Raw genomic sequence first — 20,629 nt, 5'->3', positions numbered from 1 at the left:
CTTGGGGAAACGGCAAACCCCCGAGCCGGTTCCCAGGCCGGGCAGAGACCAACTCTGGGGTCTCTTGGTGGGAGGGTGGAGATCCCGTCTTCTGCTGAGTGCTGCTGCCCCCTCCCAGGAGACCAGAGCTGGAACTTCATCGCGCTGCAACCCCCGGCTCGGGTAACGTTTCTCTGCAGCCCTAGGCAGAGCCCAGAAGACCTGCCTTCACCAGAGTTCCAGAGAGAGGGAGGGAGGACAAGGGTAGGGGGGTCAGACTCCAGGTTTGCCCAGTAGTTTGGGGGAACACATTCTCCTCACCCTGCGGCGTTGGGGCATCCGGTGTCTACGGTCCAACCCTGAGGCTGTGGTTCCTACTTGGTTTTCCTAGCCGATATGGTGCTTTGTGCAGCTAGGTGGATGATACTCCTCGAGTACATACCGTGTACTCGTCTCAGTGAAAAGAGAAATGAAGCAGTGTTTGAGGGCTTAGACTTATCGCTAGAGAATTGGGGCATTAGCTTGCATGTTACTGCTTACCCAAGCCAGGAAAATGGTGAGAAACAATGGACATTTATTGTGAAACCTTGGTGTGTCATCCTTAAATAAAAAGAGAGAATTTGTGAGAACAAGCAGGAAAAAGTAGCTTTTTTCTTTGAGTACCTGCTATGTATTCCAGTGGTTCTTAACCTTTTGGAGATAACTTATTTCTTGAAAGTTTGTGGAAAGCCAGGAACAATTCTTTAAAAAATGGGCACACATACAGTTTGTAAGACACTTTTTATGAGATTCGTGGACTCTGAAGCCCATCTGTGGACCCTTTGGATGTCTGTGAACTTTAGATTAAAACCGTCATCCTGTATACCGTACTTGGCACTTTATTCATATTGCCTTCTTTGACCATCTCAATAACATAAATACTCTCGTTTTTCATATGGGGAAACTGAGCCACAGACTTTATTCAGGGGTCTGAGTCTCTTGATTCCATAGTCTATACCTTTATTTATTTATTTATTTTTTACACTTTGTCTTCCATTCTCAGGCTACTGAGCAAGCTGGGAATGGAATGGGTACCTCTGTCATACTTTTCTTATTGCATGATGCTGTCCTAGAATTGGAAGTGAAAAATGTTATCAGGTTTTTTTCAAAAAAGGTGACCGTTGTATAACCCTTATGATGAAACACGGTTTGTTGTTTAACACGAACTTTGGAGTCTGACTGATGGGGTTAAAATCCTTGCTCTGCCTCATAACTTGCCATGACATTGGGTTAGTTAATCTATCTGCGTCTCAGTTTCTTTATCTGTAAAATGGAGATAATCATAATAGCACTCTTTTACTGGGATGTTTTCAGGACTTATATTTATTCATAGTAAACATGCGAGGTCCCTAGAAGAGTGTAAACCAGACTACCCAGAGTGTTTTCTGTTGTTACCATTGTGTGTCTTCCAACTTGAGGATATGTGGCAGGGTTGGAACTTTATGCCTATGTTATGTTATGTTATGTTATTTTTGAGATGGAGTCTCCCTCTGCTGCCCAGGTTGGAGTGCGGTGGCGCTATCTCGGCTCACAGCAACCTCCACCTCCCAGGTTCAAGCAATTCTCCTGCCTCAGCCTCCCGAATAGCCAGGACTGCAGGCGTGTGTGTGCCACCACACCTTGCTAATTTTTGTATTTTTAGTAGAGATGGGGTTTCACCATGTTGGCCAGGCTGGTTTCAAACTCCTGACCTCAGGTGACCCACCCACCTGGGCCTCCCAAAGTGCTGGGATTACAGACGTGAGCCACCGTGCCCAGCCCCATTTATTTTTTTTTTTTTTTGAGACGGAGTTTCGCTCTTGTTGCCCAGGCTAGAGTGCAATGGCGTGATCTCGGCTCACCACAACCTCCACCTTCCGGGTTTAAGCGATTCTCCTGCCTCAGCCTCCCGAGTAGCTGGGATTACAGATGTGTGCCAACACACCCGGCTTATTTTGTATTTTTAGTAGAGACGGGGTTTCTCCATGTTAGTCAGGCTGGTCGCAAACTCCCGACCTCAGGTGATCCGCCCACCTTGGACTCCCAAAGTGCTGGGATTACAGGCTTGAGCCACTGCACCCGGCACCAGCCCCATTTTATTTTAACATAGTTGCACTGGAACTTGAATGTGTTCATAAACCTCAAAAACCTTATTAAGTTTTCAGGTCCTGGGACGCTCAATCGCATGGTGATTTCTTCTCTTGATTTGGGCGTAAACTGTTTTTCTGCTTCTCCTTTCTCTTTCAGACACACATTCATTTAGATAGCTTGATAGTTTACATATCTGTGGGCTCGGAATTTTTGATGTAGAAATAGTAGCTACAGATACTGTATGTGCCTTCTGCTTTACCCTATTTGTGGTTACTAGAAGTTCCTAATCTTTCTGGAGCAGGTTGTCTCTGTCAAGCTGTCATTCATGTGTAGAGCTAATAGCAACCAGTTTTTTTATGTATCTCTTGGTGGTTAGACAATAAGCTTTTTATTGTCTAAAAGCTAAAATAACATGGTCAGTTATTCTTCTTAAACATTTGACTGATTAGTATTATATATAGGTTCTGAGGGAAAATTACATATCATTAAATAGTAATTTGCACTTAAATTCAGGCACTGACAGAAAAACAGTCTTCTGGTAATGTGTACTTTGAATTTTGGAATCCATGAACAATAACAACTTAAAAAAAGGCCATTTGTAATTTCTATTGTAACCTCTATTGAGAGTGTTCTGATTTCCTTGATTGTTAATACCTAACAGGGAGCTAAATTAGTGTAGGAACACCATGGGGGATAAGAACATGCTTAGAAAAATTTGTTTTTGTTGCGTTGTAATTTTATTGCAATCTGAGGTTCTTATAGCTTGTTGAAATGAAAGTGGTCAGATACTCTACAGCATTCTTTGATGGGGATGGAAAGTGGGGGATGGGAAGCCAGGAGGTGGTGTTGATTTGTGATGGATGGGAGCAGAAAGTAATTGCTTTTGGGCACATACTTGTGAGGAAAAGAAATGATTTTAGTCCTTCTCAGCAGTCAAGAGGGTTGTTTTGCATTTTTCTGCAGTCTTGAAGAGAAAAAATTGCCCAAGGCATTGGACACACAGTTTGAACACATAATTGGGCTTGGACTTCATTCCATTCACTAATTGTTCTAACTTACTAATTTAAGTTGGTATCAAATTTCTTTATAAAATTATTCTGGATAATGAAAGACTCCTTAAAGAATATCTTGTATTTCAATGTTAGAAAGTTATAAGTAGATTCACTTTTTTGTCCATTTTCAAGCTATAGTTTTTACATTTATTTTTCTGACCTGCATGATAGGACTTTTTTTCTCCCAACGAACATTAGTCACTGTTAATTATTTTTCAATTAACTTGCCGGCCTCTAAATATGGTAGCATGGCATACAGCATGTTCTGCTTCTGAGGTCTTGATATTGAATTGGTTTTGCAAGAATACCTCAGAGATAGATTACTGCCGCTTGCTCATTCATTCAGAAAGCATTTATTGAGGGCCCATTCTGTCCTGGGCAATCTCACCACAGTCCTGTGTTAGAGAGAGACTTGTAAACAGATAAAGTATGGTTGGTGGCTGAATAGAGATGTGGGAGTTGAAATATTTTAGAGGAATTACTCTACCTGTTCATCTTTCTGGAAGTGGTCCAGGTCAGAGTACTGTTGTGTAATGTTTATTTACTACTATCAACATATTAGTACCATGTAATAGATCAGATTTTATTACCTTAATGGACTCTAGTGTATCATTTTACCTTTTATTTATTATTTATTAGGTCTTGCTGTGTTGCCCAGGCTGATCTTGAACTCCTGGCCTCAAGCCATCCTCCCACCTCAGCTTCCTGAGTAGCTGGGACAAGAGGCATGAGCCACTGTGCCTTACCGTTTTACCTTTTAAATGACTTTAGCTATTAACTAACTTGGGTTTAAATTTCAGTTATTTTTATTTGGTTTCTTTTTCTTTGAAGTAGTGGATGGTAGTAGAGGCAGAGTTAGCTTTTAAGTATACTTCCATGTACTACATGGAAGTATAACTACGTAATTATTTACTTGTCTGTCTTCTTTACTAAGCTTTTGTATATCTAAGGGGTTGAGGATATTTTACTCATTCTGGAATCCTTGGGGTCCAACATATTGCTTGGCATGTAGTCGCTTCTGAAGCGTTCTGAATGCTTAGCCTTCACTAGTGTTCTTTCATATAGTAGTTTTCAAACTTTGGAGGTTGTTTAACCTTGTTGCAGTTTGTGTATGTGTATGTGTGTGTACACACATGCATGCCGGAGCCGTTGATATGGTGTTACAGCACCATAATGATGTTTTCCTGATGGCTTTTTTGAAAACTGTTCTACAAGATAGAGTTTATAAAGATGGGTATTCACTTAGCTTTTAGAAACTAATAGTCATGGTAGATACATGTTTTGTCATTTAGTCTCATTGAACGGTTCCATATGATTTTATGAGTTTTTGTTACCTTGAACAGTTGAGCAATTTGCATCATGTTTTTCAGAGCAAAGGCATTTATTTCGGTGCAGCTTGTTACTGTTGAGATGCTAATAGTTAACATCTGTTAATTGATGTTCTGTATATTGTACTTTTTGGCCAGAGATTAGATAATCTATTAATATACAACATATTTTCTGTAATGTCCCCTTGCTTTTATCCAGAGACCCAGAGCATGTTATTTTAACCCCTCTCTTGTCCAGTTTGGGAAGTTCAAATTCAAGGTACTCCCGGTATATATGGTAAACATATTAGGAACGGAAAACAGTTAAAACTTCCCAAGTGTGATCTAGTTTTTCATGTCTTGGTAAAGAAGAAATCCCAGGTGGGCTGTGCAAACAGTTCATAGAAGGGGGTTAAAAAAGATACTTAAAAAGTTTTAAGCCAGCATTACCCGAATTGGGGCAATGATTAGGGAGACATGATTAGAATCCTAAGGGGGAGTGAGAATGTAAAGGGGAGCACCATATGTAATTAAATATTTTAAAATTGTGGAATAATTTTAAATTTATAAAAAAGTTGCAAAGATAGTACAGAGTATTCCTGTATACCTTTCACCCAGCTTCTTCTAATGTTAACTTCTTATATAACCATGGCACATACTGTCACATTTAAGAAATTAACATTGGTACAATACTATTACTAAACTATAGACTTTATTTGGGTTTCACAAGTTTCTTCACTGATTTCCTTTTTCTGTCCCCAAACTGAATCCAAAATACCACATTCCAGTTAGATCATGTGTAATTTCTTTTTTTTTTTTTATGGAGTCCCACTCTGTCACCCAGGCTGGAGTGCAGTGGCGCGATCTCGGCTCACTGCAAGCTCCGCCTCCCAGGTTCACACAATTCTCCTGCCTCAGCCTCCCAAGTAGCTGCGATTACAGGCACCCGCCACCACGCCTGGCTAATTGTTTGTATTTTTAGTAGAGATAGGAGTTCACCCTGTTGGCCAGGATGGTCTCGATCTCCTGACCTCGTGTTCCACCTACCTCAGCCTCCCAAAGTGCTGGGATTACAGGCGTGAGCCACTGCGCCTGTCCTCTTTTTTTTTTTAATGGAGTTTTTTTAATGGAGTTTGTCACCCAGGCTGGAGAGCAGTGGTGCCATTTTGGCTCACTGCCACTTCTGCCTCCTGGGTTCAAACAATTCTCCTGCCTCAGCCTCCCGAGTAGCTGGGATTACAGGTGCCCGCTACCAAGCCTGGCTAAATTTTTTATTTTTAATAGAGATGGAATTTCACCATGTTGGCCAGGCTGGTGTCGAAATCCTGACCTCAGGTGATCTGCTCGCCTCGGCCTCCCAAAGTGCTGGGATTACAGGTGTGAGCCACTGTGCCCCATCAGATCGTGTGTCATTTTGATAAATAAGTTGGTATTTCCAGTGAGTGCTTTTTCTATGCTATGTATGTGGTCCAAGAAGCCCCTCTGACCAGAGTCATTGACCCTGAGAATAAGTAATACTTCATAGGTAGTGTTTTGTATTCCTTGACCCCCAACGCATTGTTAACTCTATGAAAGAGTTGACTTTGCTTCCAGGAGCGTGATGTGAACGTTCCTGAGACGCTAAGAGCTCATCTTGATTAAGGTATCCATCCATACACTCCATGCTCACCTCATAGATTTTACTACATGGAAGTATAACTACGTAATTATTTACTTGTCTGTCTTCTTTACTAAGCTTTTGTATATCTAAGGGGTTGAGGATATTTTACTCATTCTGGAATCCTTAGGGTCCAACATATTGCTTGGCATGTAGTCGCTTCTTAATATGCATTTGAAGAAATTAATAGACCTTTCTTTGGTAAAATTAATTATTAGGTCAACAGAAATTTTGTTTTGAATAGGTAAGTGTTGAGTTTCTCCTTCAAATCAAGCTATCTTAGGGTACCATATCTGTGGCTAGTTGAGTTTTTCTTCTTAGAATCTTAACTGTAAAATGCTCATTTAAATAACATTGTTTTTCCTTTCAATTATATAAATAATTTATTTTTCTTAAAAATAAGCACAGAGTTGAAAGTAGTGGATGGTAGTAGAGGCAGAGTTAGCTTTTAAGTATACATGTGACCATTCCAGTTCCACCCGACTGGGCTGCAGATCTGGCTGTGTGCCTGCCACTTCAGGCACAGTTAATGGAATAATAGCTTCCTAGACTTATTGAGGGAGACGGCTTGTCAGATTCAGAGAATTACTTTTAAAATCTTCCTGTTATAGCCAAGATTCAGTGGTCCAAGGTCACCTAAGCATAAAAGCTGCCATGAGATGGGAACATGGGGGCCTGTCCTCTGTGGCTCAGGCATAGTAGAGTCGGTTTTGTATATAGAAAACACATCAGGATAGGATGGAGTAGGAAACTGAAGCTAGTATTTTCCAGATTTAGGGTTAAGAATGGGACAGTGACATAGATGAGCCAGTTTTCTCTCTTGTTTTTCTCCCCATGAGGATACAAAATGAGCAATGAGAAATTCTCACTTCTTGTTTTCCCTGTTACACTCACATTAGCTTTGAATCCCTTTTTCCTGCTTTCTCTAAACTGTGCTGAGAACGAATGGGAAACAACTCCAGGGACAGCTGAATCTAAGCTATGCCTTTGTATATACTATACAAAAAGAAATAAGGGTCTGAAGAACTCTGGCTTATTTTAGAGAGAATGGTGCGATAGAGAGAATCCAAACTGATATAAGAAATGCAGAACTGGCCGGGTGCGGTGGCTCAAGCCTGTAATCCCAGCACTTTGGGAGGCTGAGACGGGCGGATCACGAGATCAGGAGATGGAGACCATCCTGGCTAACACAGTGAAACCCCATCTCTACTAAAAAATACAAAAAACTAGCCGGGCGAGGTGGTGGGCGCCTGTAGTCCCAGCTACTCGGGAGGCTGAGGCAGGAGAATGGCGTAAACCTGGGAGGCGGAGCTTGCAGTGAGCTGAGATCCGGCCACTGCACTCCAGCCTGGGCAACACAGCGAGACGCCGTCTCAGAAAAAAAAAAAAAAAAAAAAGAATTGCAGAATGACTTTTATCTTGGTTAGCTTAATCTTAATAAGCCAAAATTTTAATTTAACCAGTGAGTGATTTATAGGACAACTTTTTCCAGTCTCATCACAGGTTAGAGTGACTCAGTAAGGTGGGAATGATCTCATAAAAGACTCTCTTTAAAGCCAGAAGGGTAACTAGTTTATTGCCCCTGGCTTAACCTCAAGGTGCATGTTCTGGGTTGTGGAATTTAGTTGTTGTTTTGAGAACCAGTATCAGGGGTGCAGAGGTCTTACGTGGATTTGGAGAGAAGTGAAGGACTAAAACCTTGGCTAAATTTAAGCATTCCATTTACTAGATTGAAGAGAAGAAAAATCTGTTAAAATATTAAAATCTTTCCAAATTCAGAAATAGACTATAACTGGGGCCGGGCGTGGTTGCTCACGCCTGTAATCCCAGCACTTAGGGAGGCTGAGGTGGGCAGATCACCTGAGGTCAGGAGTTCGAGACCAGCCTGATGGGCATGGAGAAACCCTGTCTCTACTAAAAATACAAAATTAGCCAGGCATGGTGGTGCATGCCTGTAATCCCAACTACTCGGGAGACTGAGGCAGGAGAATCGCTTGAACCTGGGAGGCGGAGGTTGCAGTGAGCCGAGATCGTGCCATTGCACTTCAGCCTGGGCAATAAGAGCCAAACTCCGTCTCAAAAAAAAAAAAAAAAAAAAAAAGAAACAGACTATAGCTTAAATAGTGTATGGTAATGTGTGGCATTGAATTTGAAAGAAACAGAGGGAATAAAACTTAATAACTCTGAGATAAATGGAATGCAGGAGTTTTAAAAAGTCTTGTTAAAAAATTTGATGAGAGAATTTTCTCTTGTGAAACTTTTAGATAAACCTCTAGAAAAAAACCAGGAGAAAATCTTTGTGACCTTGAGCTAGGCGGAGTTTTAAAAAATAGAACACAAAAACCACAAACTATGAACAAAAAATTTATGTTGGCTTTCATCAAAGTTAGAAACTTTTACTCTTTAAAAAGTGTATTTTCTGTTAAGAAAATGAAGAGGCAAACCACAGAAAATATTTGCAAAATGTTTATCTAATAAAGGACTTGTATTTATGTGAAAGGAAAATAAGTCTTGGGGCCCCAGAATCACTAAGCTAAAGGGAAAAGTGAAGCTGGGAACTGCTTAGGGCAAATCTGCCTCCCATTCTATTGAAAGTTGTCCCTCTGCTCACTGAGATAGATGCATATCTGATTGCCTCCTTTGGAAGGGCTAATCAGAAACTCAAAATAATGTAATCATTTTTCTCACCTGGAAGCCCCCCTCCCTACTTCAAGTTGTCCTGCCTTTCTGGACTGAGCCAATAAACATCTTGATTGATGTCTCATGTCTCCCTAAAATGTATAAAAGCAAGCTGTGCCCCGACCACCTTGGGCACATGTCGTCAGGACCTCATGAGGCCGTGTCCTGGGTGCGCGTCTTCAACCTTGGCAAAATAAACTTTCTAAATTAACTGAGACCTGTCTCAGATATTCGGGGTTCGCATTTAGAATGTATAAAGAACTCTTACAACTCAATAGTAAGAAGACAAACAGCTCGATTTTTAAAAAAGACAGATTTGAATAGATACTTCAAAGAAACTAATACAAATAACCAATAAACACATGAAAAAATACTCAATATTGTTAGTTCTTAGGGAAATGCAAATTAAAACCACAATGAACTATCACTTCACACCTGTTAGAATGTGTAAACTTAAAAGACGGTACCAAGTGTTGGTGGATGTAGAGCAACCCGCCTCTTGTGCATTGCTGGTGGAAATGCAAAGTGGTCCAGCCGCTTTGGTAAACAGTTTGGCAGTTTCTTGTAAGTTAAATATATACTTACCATATGACCCAGCAGTCCCATTCTTTTTTTTTTTTTTTTTTTTTTTTTTTTTTGAGACGGAGTCTCACGCTGTTGCCCAGGCTGGAGTGCAGTGGCGCGATCTCGGCTCACTGCAAGCTCCGCCTCCTGGGTTCCCGCCATTCTCCTGCCTCAGCCTCCTGAGTAGCTGGGACTACAGGCGCCCGCCACCGCGCCCGGCTAATTTTTTGTATTTTTAGTAGAGACGGGGTTTCACTGTGGTCTCGATCTCCTGACCTTGTGATCCGCCCGCCTCGGCCTCCCAAAGTGCTGGGATTACAGGCTTGAGCCACCGCGCCCGGCCAGCAGTCCCATTCTTATATGTTTACCCAAGAGAAATGAAAGCATGTGTCTACCGATTTGTAGCTTAATGTTCATAGCAGCTTTATCCATGATACCACCAAACTGGATATAACCCAAATGTCCTTCATCTGGTGAATAAACAATTTGCTGTATGTCCATTTAATGGAGTACTACTCTGCAGGAAAAAGGAGTGAACTACTGAAACATGTAACAGCATGTATGAATCTAAGAACCTATGCTAAGTGAAAAAATGGTACACACGAAGGACTACATTTTGCATGTGATGCAAATGTATAAGGCATTCTGTAAAAGGCAAAACTACAGTGATAGCGTATCGGTGGTTGTGCAGGGGCTTGTGGGAGGAAGACTGACTGCAAAGAGCATAAGGGAACTTTTGGGGATGATGAAGTGTTTTGTGTCATGACTACACTTTATATAATAACCTTACACCATTGTCAAAAGTAATTGTACATTTCAAATTGATGTTTATTTATACCTCAGTAAAACTGATTTTACTGGCGGTGCTAAAAACTTAGGAGATTTTTTGGCCAGTGATTTATACAGGATAGGCGGGGGTCCCTAATCCCTGGGCCACAGACCTTCAGCAGTCCATGGCCTGTTAGGAACAGGACTGCACGGCAGGAGGTGATGGCGGGTGAGCAAGCAAAGCTTTTTCTGTATTTACAGCCCCTCCCCATCACTTGCGTTACCACCTGAGCTCCACCTCCTGTCAGATCAGCAGCGGCATTAGATTCTCATAGGAGCATGAACCTTATTGTGAACTGTGGGTGTGAGGGATCTAGGTTGTGTGCTCCTTATGAGAATGTAATGTCTGATGATCTGAGGTGGAACAATTTCATCCTGATATCACCCTCCCACCTGCTGTCCATGCAAAAATTGTCTGCCACAAAACTGGTCCCTGGTACCAAAAAGGTTGCCGACTGCTGAGATTGACAGTGGATTCAGATTAGTTTAGATCTGAATTTGTTATAGGCATTAAAATGATTTTGAAATAATAATTAGTATTACCGAATTGAGTTGCAAAGAGTTTACTAATTATCAGCGTCAGGTCAAGTTTAGTTTAATATTCTCTTATTAATGAGATAGAAATAAGACATAAATGTATTGAAGAAGTTACTAGATCAGAAAATGAGTGTCACAGATAATTCAGGAAGAAAACTTGGGGGCTGATTTTGTGTCCCCCCTTTGGCAGAAATCTTTACTGGATCTGATATTGTTTATGACCAATTTCTAGAAATAATCACTTTCTTTTGCCTCTGATAAACTACTTTTACAATTTTTCTCCTCCTGTCCTCTTTTTCCTTCTCATTTGTTGGCTCCTTTTTTTTTTTTTTTTTTTTTTTCAAGGTTGATCCCCTCAGGGTTCTATGATTGGTTTTTTGTTTGTTTGTTGGTTGGTTGGTCTCTGCTTTTTATGGTGGTCTTTGCCATTTTCCGTGTCTTCAGGATATTGGCATCTCTCTAGCTTCATGTGCTTATTTCTATGTACCTTTTGAATATATTCACCTGGATATCCTGTAGACACTCCAAACTTAACATGTTTAATTCTCTACTCATTATCTTTTGATATGGTTTGGGTGTCCCCACCCAAATCTCACCTTGAATTTTAGCTCCCATAATTCCCATTGTTGTGGGAGGGACCTGGTGGGAGATAATTGAATCATGGGGTAGTTTCCCCCATACTGTTCTCACAGTAGTGAATAAGTCTCACAATATCTGATGATCTTATAAGGAGTTTCCCTTTTCATTTGGCTCTCATCCTCTCTTGCCTGCTGCCATGTAAGACATGACTTTTGCCTTCTGACATGATTGTGAGGCCTCCCAGCCATGTGGAACTATGAGTCCATTCAACCTTTTTTTCTTTATAAATTACCCAGTCTCTGGTATGTCTTTATCAGCAGTGTGAAAATGGACTAATACAGTAAATTGGTACTGGAAGTGAGGCGGTGCTGTAAAGATACCTGAAAATGTGGAAGCAGCTTTGGAACTGGGTAACAGGCAGAGGTTAGAATAGTTTGGAGGGCTCAGAGGAAGACAGGAAAATATGGGAAAGTTTGAAACTTCTGGAGACTTGTTGAATGACTTTGAACAAAATGGTGATAATGATATGGACAATGAAATCCAGGCTGAGGTGGTCTCAGATGGAGATGAGCAACTTGTTGGGGACTGGAGCAAAGGTCACTCTTGTTATGCTTTAGCAAAGAGACTGGAAGCATTTTGCTCCTGCCTAGAACTCTGGAACTTTGGACTTGAGAGAAATGATCTGAAATTGGAACTTACGTTTAAAAGGGAAGCAGAGTGTAAAGGTTTGGAAAATTTGCAGCCTGACAGTGGCGATAGAAAAGATAAACCCATTTTTTGAGGAGAAATTCAAGCTGGCTACAGAAATTTGCATAAGTAAAGAGGAACCAAGACAATGGGGAAAATGTCGCCAGGGCATGTCAGAGGTTTTCACAGCAGCCACTCCCATCACAGACCTGGAGGCCCAGGAGGAAAAAATGGTTTCGAAGGCTGGGCCCAGGTCCCCCCTGCTGTGTGCAGTATAGGGGACTTGGTGCCCTGTGCCCCAGTTGCTCCAGCTGTGGCTAAAAGGAGCCAAGGTACAGCTTGGGCCGTCGCTTCAGAAGGTGCAAGCCCTAAGCCTTGGCAGCTTACACATGATGTTGAGCCTGTGGGTGCACAGAAGTCAAGAATTGAGGTTTGAGAACCTCCACCTGGATTTCAGAGGATGTATGGAAACTCCTGAATGTTCGGGCAGAAGTCAGCTATGGGGCAGGACCCTCATGGAGAACCTCTGCGAGGGCAATGTGGGAGGGCAATGTGGGGTTGAAGCTCCCACACAGAGTCCCTGCGGCACTGTCTTGTGGAGCTGTAAGAAGAGGGCCACCGTCTTCCAGACCCCAGAGTGGTAGATTCACTGACAGCTTGCACCATGTGCCTGGAAAAGCCTCAGACACTCAATACTAGCCCGTGAAAGCGGCTGCAGAGGAGGCTGTACCCTGCAAAGCCACAGGGGTGGAGCTGCCCCAGACCATGGGAACCCACCTCTTGCATCAGCGTGACCTGGATGTGAGACATGGAGTCAAAGGAGATCATTTTGGAGCTTTGAGATTTGACTGCGCTGCTGTATTTTGGACTTGCATGGGCCCTGTAGCCCCTTTGTTTTGGCCAGTTTCTCCCATTTGGAACAGGTATATTTACCCATTGCCTGTAGTCCCATTGTATCTAGAAAGTAACTAACTTGATTTTGATTTTACAGGGTCATAGGTGGAAGGGACTTACCTTGTCTCAGATGAGACTTTGGATTGTGAACTTTGAGTTAATACTGAAATGAGTTGGAGGACTGTTGGGAAGGCATGATTGGTTTTGAAATGTGAGGACATGAGATTTGGGAGGGGCCGGGGTGGGATGATATGGTTTAGCTGTGTCCCCATCCAAATCTTATCTTGAATTATAGTTCCCATAATTCTCATGTGTTATGGGAGGGATCCAGTGGGAGATAATTGAATCACAGAGACAGTTTCCCCCATACTGTTCTTGTGGTAGTGAATAAGTCTCACAAGATCTGATGATTTTATAAGGGGTTTCTCTTTTTGCTTGGCTCTCATTCTCTCTTGCCTGCCACCATGTAAGACATGCCTTTCACCTTCCACCGTGATTGTGAGGCCTCCCCAGCCACATGGAGCTGTGGGTCCATTAAACCTCTTTTTCTTTATAAATTACCTAGTCTCTGGTATGTCTTTATCAGCAGCATGAAAATGGACTAATACATCTTTTCTTTCATGTTTGCTTTGCCTTCTTAATTCTCCTTCATTTATCCAGGCTCCCAACAATAGAAAATTTGCCTTTGTCCTTGGCTTCTTCCTCTCCTTTATCCGTTTGACCTCACAGGTCTTTGATCCTGTTGCTTCTGAGAGCATAAAGCAGGAGAGCAACCCATCCAGGGTTGGTTCCCAACTTGTACCCTAGGCCCTGGCCACCCTCAACCAATGTGACTAATGAGGGTCTACGTTGGACCCTGTCTGTATTGTGGCCAGTGTGTAGCTACTCCATTGAACCAGTAGTTCATTAATGGGCCTGTCCCCCTTTCACATTGTCCCCAGAGTTTCTTCATTTAAAATGTGTGATCCTTTTTCTCTCTTGGTTAAAAAACGTCTTTTGTTTTTTGTTGCTTAAAGTCAAAATGAAGTCATATTCCTTTTTTTTTTTTTTCTGAGAAGGACCCTCGCTCTGTTGCCCAGGCTGGAGTGCAATGGCATGATCTCGGCTCACTGCAACCTCTGCCTCCTGGTTTCAACCAATTCTCCTGCCTTAGCCTCCCTAGTAGCTGGGAATACAGGTGCCCGCCACCACGCCTGGCTAATTTTTTTTTTTAGTCGAGACAGGGTTTCGCCATGTTAGCCAGGATGGTCTTGATTTCCTGAGCTTGTGATCCGCCCGCCTCGGCCTCCCAAAGTGCTGGAATTACAGGTGTGAGCCACCACACCCGGCTAAAATTTCAAATTAAATATTTCTGAGCTTAATTCTTCCTATCCCAAGAATAATATATTTTTTCTGCCCTTCTGGAAGTTCTTTTTGATACATCAGTATTCCCAGTTAAGAGTAAAGAGAGAGTGTAAGCTCTGGAATCACATTGCTTGACTCCTTCACTTATAAACTGGATGGCTATAGGCAAGTTATTTTAGCTTCCTGTGCCTCTGTTTCCTAATCTGTAAAATATGGATAAAGTATGCTTTCCTCATATGGTTGATGTGAGGGTTAAATGAGATAATATAGATGAAGCACTTCAGTGCTTGGCACATAGTAAGTTCTCAATAAAGGTTGATTCTTGTTATCGTCATCTTTGAGAGAACACTGGAAAATCCATTATTTTGGATTGTTTCCATGGTTATTTCCACATGGAATCTCTCTGGAAAACCAGTGAGTCCTTCAGGTAGATTCAAGCCATCTTCTTCACTTACTGTGGGTTGGGCTGTTGTGGCCTGGCACAAACCACCCTCATAACCTGGCAACCCAGCAGCCTGGTCTGTGCATAGAGCCTTGTCCCCCAAGGCACTCCATGTCACCTGGGTGTAAAGTTTCAGTCTCAACCAATTCTCCTTGTCCTTATTCTCCAAGTCTTGTTCTCCAGGAGCAGCTGGATTCCTTCCTTTTCTCGGTGCATCTCCATTTTACATATGAGGCAACTGAAGAGAAGTTTAAGTACAGCAAGTCCTCACTTGATGTCGATAGGTTCTTGGAAACTTCTACTTCAAACAAAATGATGTATATTGAAACCAGTCTTACCATAGGCTAATTGATATAAACAAGAATTAAGTTCCTATGGCATATTTCTGGTCACAAAAATATCACCAAACTATTTTAAATAAAGAGCAGAACATAATATACATATTGAAATAAATGAGAGCAGTATGTATAAGAAAGATTGATAAAATCAAGTTAGATAATTGTAACATTTACCCAATTATTCCAGTCCATGGTTGAGGGTGGCCAGGGCTTAGGGTGCAAGTTGGGAACCAACGCTGGATGGGACGCCATTCTATTGCAGGGCTCTGGCTCTCTCTTGCTCGTGTTCTCTCTCTCTCTCACACACACACACACACACACACACACACACACACACACCCCCCTCACCCTCACTTAGACTGGGACACTGTAGACATGCCAGTTAACTTTGAAGTGCACATCTTTGGGATGTGGGAGGAAATCCAAGTATCCAGAGAAAACCCACACAGAGAATGTGTGAACTCCACACATTAGTGCCTGCCAGGAGTCAATTTTTTTACTCCTCAAAATTATAAGAAAACAGTGTTGAATGAAACTGATGTTGTTTGAGGACCTGCTGTAACTTGTCTAAGATCATTCAGTAGTAAGATTCATGCTCTTAACCACTACATGGTAGTCATCCTAGTTTAGCCCCAGGTGGTCTTTCTAAACACTTTGCTTTTCTTTGGAGACAGGGTCTTGCTCTTCACCTGGGCAGAAGTGTAGTGGAGCAATCAGGGCTCACTGCAGCCTCAGCCTCCTGGGCTCAAATGATCCTCCCACCTCAGTCTCCTGAGTAGCTGGGACCATAGGTGCATACCACTACACACAGCCTTTTTTTTTTTTTTTTTTTTTTTTTTAGAGATGGGATCTCACTATGTTACCCAGATTAGTCTTGAACTCCTGGGCGCAAGCCATCCTCCCACCTCAGCCTCCAAAGTGCTGGGATTACAGGTATGAACCACCATGCCCAGCCTGCTTACTCATCCTTAAGTAATCAGCTCTGTTGTCTCTGCTTTTCCACTTGCACATGCAGTTACCTCTCCTTCCTCTGCCCTCCATACTTTGCTTATTCCTCTTTTATGGCACTTGCAACATTGCATTGTCCTTCTCCCGTGGTGAACCAAGTTCATTGAGGTTAAGAAAGCACCCTGTCTTATTTATCCTTGTGACTTTAGCTTTTAGCACACAGCCCAACATATAGCAAATGCTCAAGAATTGTGAAATGAATGAAGAATGAACGATGCAGAGGAACCTATAGATGTTGGTAGTCTGTGAATTATAGAGTCAATTAGACTGTAACCCCATTTCATGCCTCCCAGATTTGGGCATCAGGGCATGCAAGAATGTTCTAGAAGCCAGACGATAAATGACATGTGTTCCTGCAGCAAATGATTTTAGGCAAAGAGAAAATATAGATATCCAGGATGGGGAAACATAGCAGAAAAATATCATTTAAAATGTAAGTATATGGGATGAGTGGTAATGCACAGTAGATCAGAAGTTGAGTGAGGGTTTTGGCTCAATTACCTCTAGTGGTAAAGGACATGTTAACTCCTTGGTGCTAGGAGCCGAGCCCCAAGCAGCCTTTCTGCTTCAAGTTCAGAATATCCATTAATATATTCAACATACCCATGTTTTATCTTTAGAAATTCATGCAAATATTGCATTCTATTTTATTATCTATGAGTTTGATTTAGCGTGAACTTTTTTTTCTCTCCCCAGTCACTCATCCTTTAGTGAAATAGATGCCGTGGGAACATGTGTCATTTATCCTCTGGCTTCTAGCACATTCTAGCATGCCCCGATGTCCACATCTGGGAGTTATAGAATGGGGTACAGTCTAATATGGTGGCACATTAGATTTCTGTGATTTGGGGGATTGCCTACTCAGGAGTATTATGTCATAGAACTGAGGAGAGTGAGTTCATCCTGTTCTGACTAATGAGGCTGTCCCTGGAAGGCCGCAGTCATTTGGAGGCACCTCATTACTGGATTGTTGGGGACCAGCTGGAGAGAGTTCACAGAAGACCCACAGGATGATTAAGAGACTAGAGGGGCTGACGGATGAAGAAAGTATAAATGAAAACCGTATAACTTGTCTAAACCACGATAGCAGAAATAGACAACTGTATAAATATCTCAAGAGTATAAACTTGATGGAGGAGGGTAATCTTTTATGGTGGGATTTAGGGTTGGGGAGTATAAACCAAGAGTGGAATTAAGCCATAGTAAATGTAAACTAATAATCCAAAGTGTCTGATATATTCTTGGAACCTGCTTAGTTAGACCACCCTAACCTATGCGCTTTTTGATAATTGGATGATTTGTTTTTTTAAGTTCATGTCCCCGGACTCATAGCTGGTGCTTCTCTGTGGAGAATGCTGGAGATTGCATCTTACAAAGCAAACATCTTTCTTTTGTCTTGTCATTTGGTGGACATCAGTAGGTGATATCAGAACTTCTGTGTGCTGCCACTAGCTCTGTATGCACCAAAATTTTGAAATGGAATTTTATATCATGTTTTTCATGGCTCGCTTTCTCTCTCTCTGTGTGTGTGTGATCACAGCTCGTGGCAGCCTCAAACTTCTGGGCTTAGGAGATCCTTCTGCCTTAGCTTCCGAGTAGCTAGGACAACAGGGGCATGTGTGAAAGTGTGGTCTAGGAGACCAGCAGCATCAGCATTACCTGTGAACCTGTTAGAGATACAGAATGTTGAGCCCCTTCTCATACTGACTGCTCTAGAGTCTAAACCATGTTTCTCAAACTTCAGCATGCATAGGACTCACCTGGGGATCTTGTGAAAGTAGACTCTGAAATAGCAGGGCTGAACACCATACTAGCCATGGGGAGGCAATGATATGACCTGGTCAGTGTTCCTTGGGGAGTCCACAATCTATTAGGAGGACTGCTATATAAACAAATAATTTCAATACAGACTAATAAATGCTATTACAGAAGTATCTTCAGCAGAGAAGTACCACAAAGGAGGAAGTGGTTGATTCTATCTGGTGTGGGTAGAGTCCTCAGAGAGGCCTTGGAGCAGGACCAGAGAAGGGGGAGTGCTTGAGTTGAGTTTTGAAGCTCAGTAGAGATGCTGAATCATTGGGGTGAGCATGGTAGCTCATGGTAGGGACAGTAAAGCTTACATTAGAACTAGGAGTTATTTGATTTAATAATCAAATAGCTGATTACAGGGTTGGAAACCTACTAAGATCATAGTGAATAGAAATAAAAGTTCAGGCCGGGTGTGGTGGCTCATGCCTGTAATCCTAGCACTTTGGGAAGCTGAGGTGGGCAAATCACCTGTGGTCAGGAGTTCAAGACCAGCCTGGCCAACATGGTGAAACCCTGTCTCTACCAAAAATACAAAACTAGCCGGACATAGTAGTGCGCACCTGTAGTCCCAGCTACTAGGGAGGCTGAGGCAGGAGAATAGCTTGAACCCAGGAGGTGGAGGTTGTAGTGAGGCGGTGAGCCAAGATCATGCCACTGCACTGCAGCCTGGGCAACAGAACGAGACTCTATCTCAAAAAAAAAAAACAAAAGTTCAGTACAATCTGTTATCTTTTTTTTTTTTTTTTTTGAGACGGAGTCTTGCTCTGTCGCCCAGGCTGGAGTGCAGTGACCGGATCTCAGCTCACTGCAAGCTCCGCCTCCCGGGTTTACGCCATTCTCCTGCCTCAGCCTCCCGAGTAGCTGGGACTACAGGCGCCCGCCACCTCGCCCGGCTAGTTTTTTTTTTGTATTTTTTAGTAGAGACAGGGTTTCACTGTGTTAGCCAGGATGGACAATCTGTTATCTTAATTTCTTTGTACCATTTTCTTATTTCAAAAAGGATAACTTGCCCATTCTCTTGCTTATTTAAAGAAAATCAGTCCCCCTCAAAAATGTGTTCTCCAGAAATAGAAACTTTTTACATGTCCTTGCAACATTAAGAATTTGAAAAACACTGAAAGGTACAATACAGGTAGAAAATAAAAATTATTTATAATTCCATATACCAAGAAATGATCACTATTAATATTTTTCTATTTTTCCTTTCAGTCTTCTTTATGTAATGTTATATTTCTAAATGTGGGCTTGTGCTACATAAACAGTTTTGTGCCTGCTTTTTTATTTAACATTTTGTTTGTGAGCATTTCCCTATGTTGTTTATTCCCTAAAAGTGTCATTTAAAAATTCCTCATATAGTATTCTACATAGGGATCTCTTACAGCTTATGTATATAGTCTGTTGTTTGTGGATCCTTTAAGCTGGTTCCAGTTGCCAGTTGACCCAGGTTTTGGCTCTTGTACTTGGCAAGTCTGTTGGCGTTATTTATTTATTTATTTATTTATTTTGAGACTGGGTCTGGCTCTGTTGCCCAGGCTGGAGTGCAGTGGCATGATCTCGGCTCACTACAACCTCTGCCTCCTGGGCTCAAGCCAACCCCGACCTCAGCCTGCAAGTAGCTGGGACCACAGGTGCCTGCCACCATGCCTGGCTAATTTTTGTATTTTTTGTAGAGATGGGGTTTTGTTATGTTGCCCAGGCTGGTCTTGAACTCTTGGGCTTATCCGCCTGCCTTGGCCTCCCAAAGTGCTGGGATTACAGGCGTGAACTACCGTGCCCGGCCATGTTGCCGTATTTTAAACTAGATACATATACTTATTTATTTTTAAAGATAAAAGTTTGCCAACTTAATTTCATTTGCTAGTCTTCACTCATTCTGTTCTTTTAGCATTTTGTGCTTTCTTCCTTAGTTTCCCATAGTAGAGAGGCAGTAAGGTAGTCATTAAAAGCATGGATCCTGGGTCCGGGTTGTCTGAGTTTGACTCAGCTCTACTACTCACTGTGTGTTTTCCTGGAAAAGGACTTTAACCTTTTTGTGTCCCAGTTTCCTCATCTGTAAAATAGGGATAATTGTATCTGTGTTAAAATAGGGATAATTGTATCTGTGAGTTTGTGTGTATGAAGTACTGAGAACAGTTCCTGCCATATGGTAAGACTGTCTCTACATTTACTAATTAGTAGTCTCTTCTCATTTGTCTTATGATGGCTGTTTGTGTATGCATTGCCATAAACCCCCTTTCTGCTACATTTTTGGTTCATGAATATCTTTGAGAGTTATAAACTGACTTCACTGCACTTTATTTAGTGACTTTATTTTGAAAGTTCACAGATTTTCCCCTGACTCGTAGTAGCAGGTTTTACTGTTTTAAATATAAAATCAACTTTATTTAAGCATGTCTTGGAAATGCATATGTGGGCACGAAGGGAGCAGACTGCATAGGCTGATAGATTGGGCTTTAAAGCTCTTTGGAGGTTTCTCCTTTCCAGCTGAATATTGTCTCAATTCCTTATCATGGCATATAAGGCCCTCCGTAACCCAGTTCTGTCTGTGCTTTCATCTCACTTGTCTTTGTGGTTGCTCCAGACCCTGTGCTGCAGCCCCATTATATTCAAACTGGGTATGTGGTTGTGCTGAAGGTTACTCTTTAAGTCTGTGGCCTAGTTTGCTTCTACTGAAGAATGGACTTACACCTGTAATCCCAGCACTTTGGGAGGCCAAGGCAGGAGGATCTCTTGAGCTCAGGAGTTAGAGACCAGCCTGAGCAACATGGCAAAACCCCGTCTCTACAAAAAATACAAATAAAAAATTAGCCAGGTGT

General features: G+C 42.0%; 1 protein-coding gene across 10 annotated transcripts in view; it reads left to right on the top strand.

The window, feature by feature from the left end:
* The first annotated feature begins 14 nt into the window (after positions 1-14).
* Positions 15-20,629, top strand: part of AREL1 (apoptosis resistant E3 ubiquitin protein ligase 1) — a 57,576-nt gene continuing 36,961 nt past the window's right edge. For all 10 annotated transcript variants that reach the window (XR_001446347.3, XR_013395119.1, XR_003730900.2 and 7 more), the window contains exon 1: positions 15-162. The gene's annotated coding sequence lies outside the window, so the exon portion shown is untranslated. The remainder of the gene's footprint in view (positions 163-20,629) is intronic.

The sequence above is a fragment of the Macaca mulatta genome, chromosome 7, assembly GCF_049350105.2.
Source record: "Macaca mulatta isolate MMU2019108-1 chromosome 7, T2T-MMU8v2.0, whole genome shotgun sequence".
NCBI classification, from domain to species: domain Eukaryota; kingdom Metazoa; phylum Chordata; class Mammalia; order Primates; family Cercopithecidae; genus Macaca; species Macaca mulatta.
The sequence above is the reverse complement of the archived record's forward strand: the minus strand, read 5'-3'. Positions and strand labels throughout refer to the sequence as shown.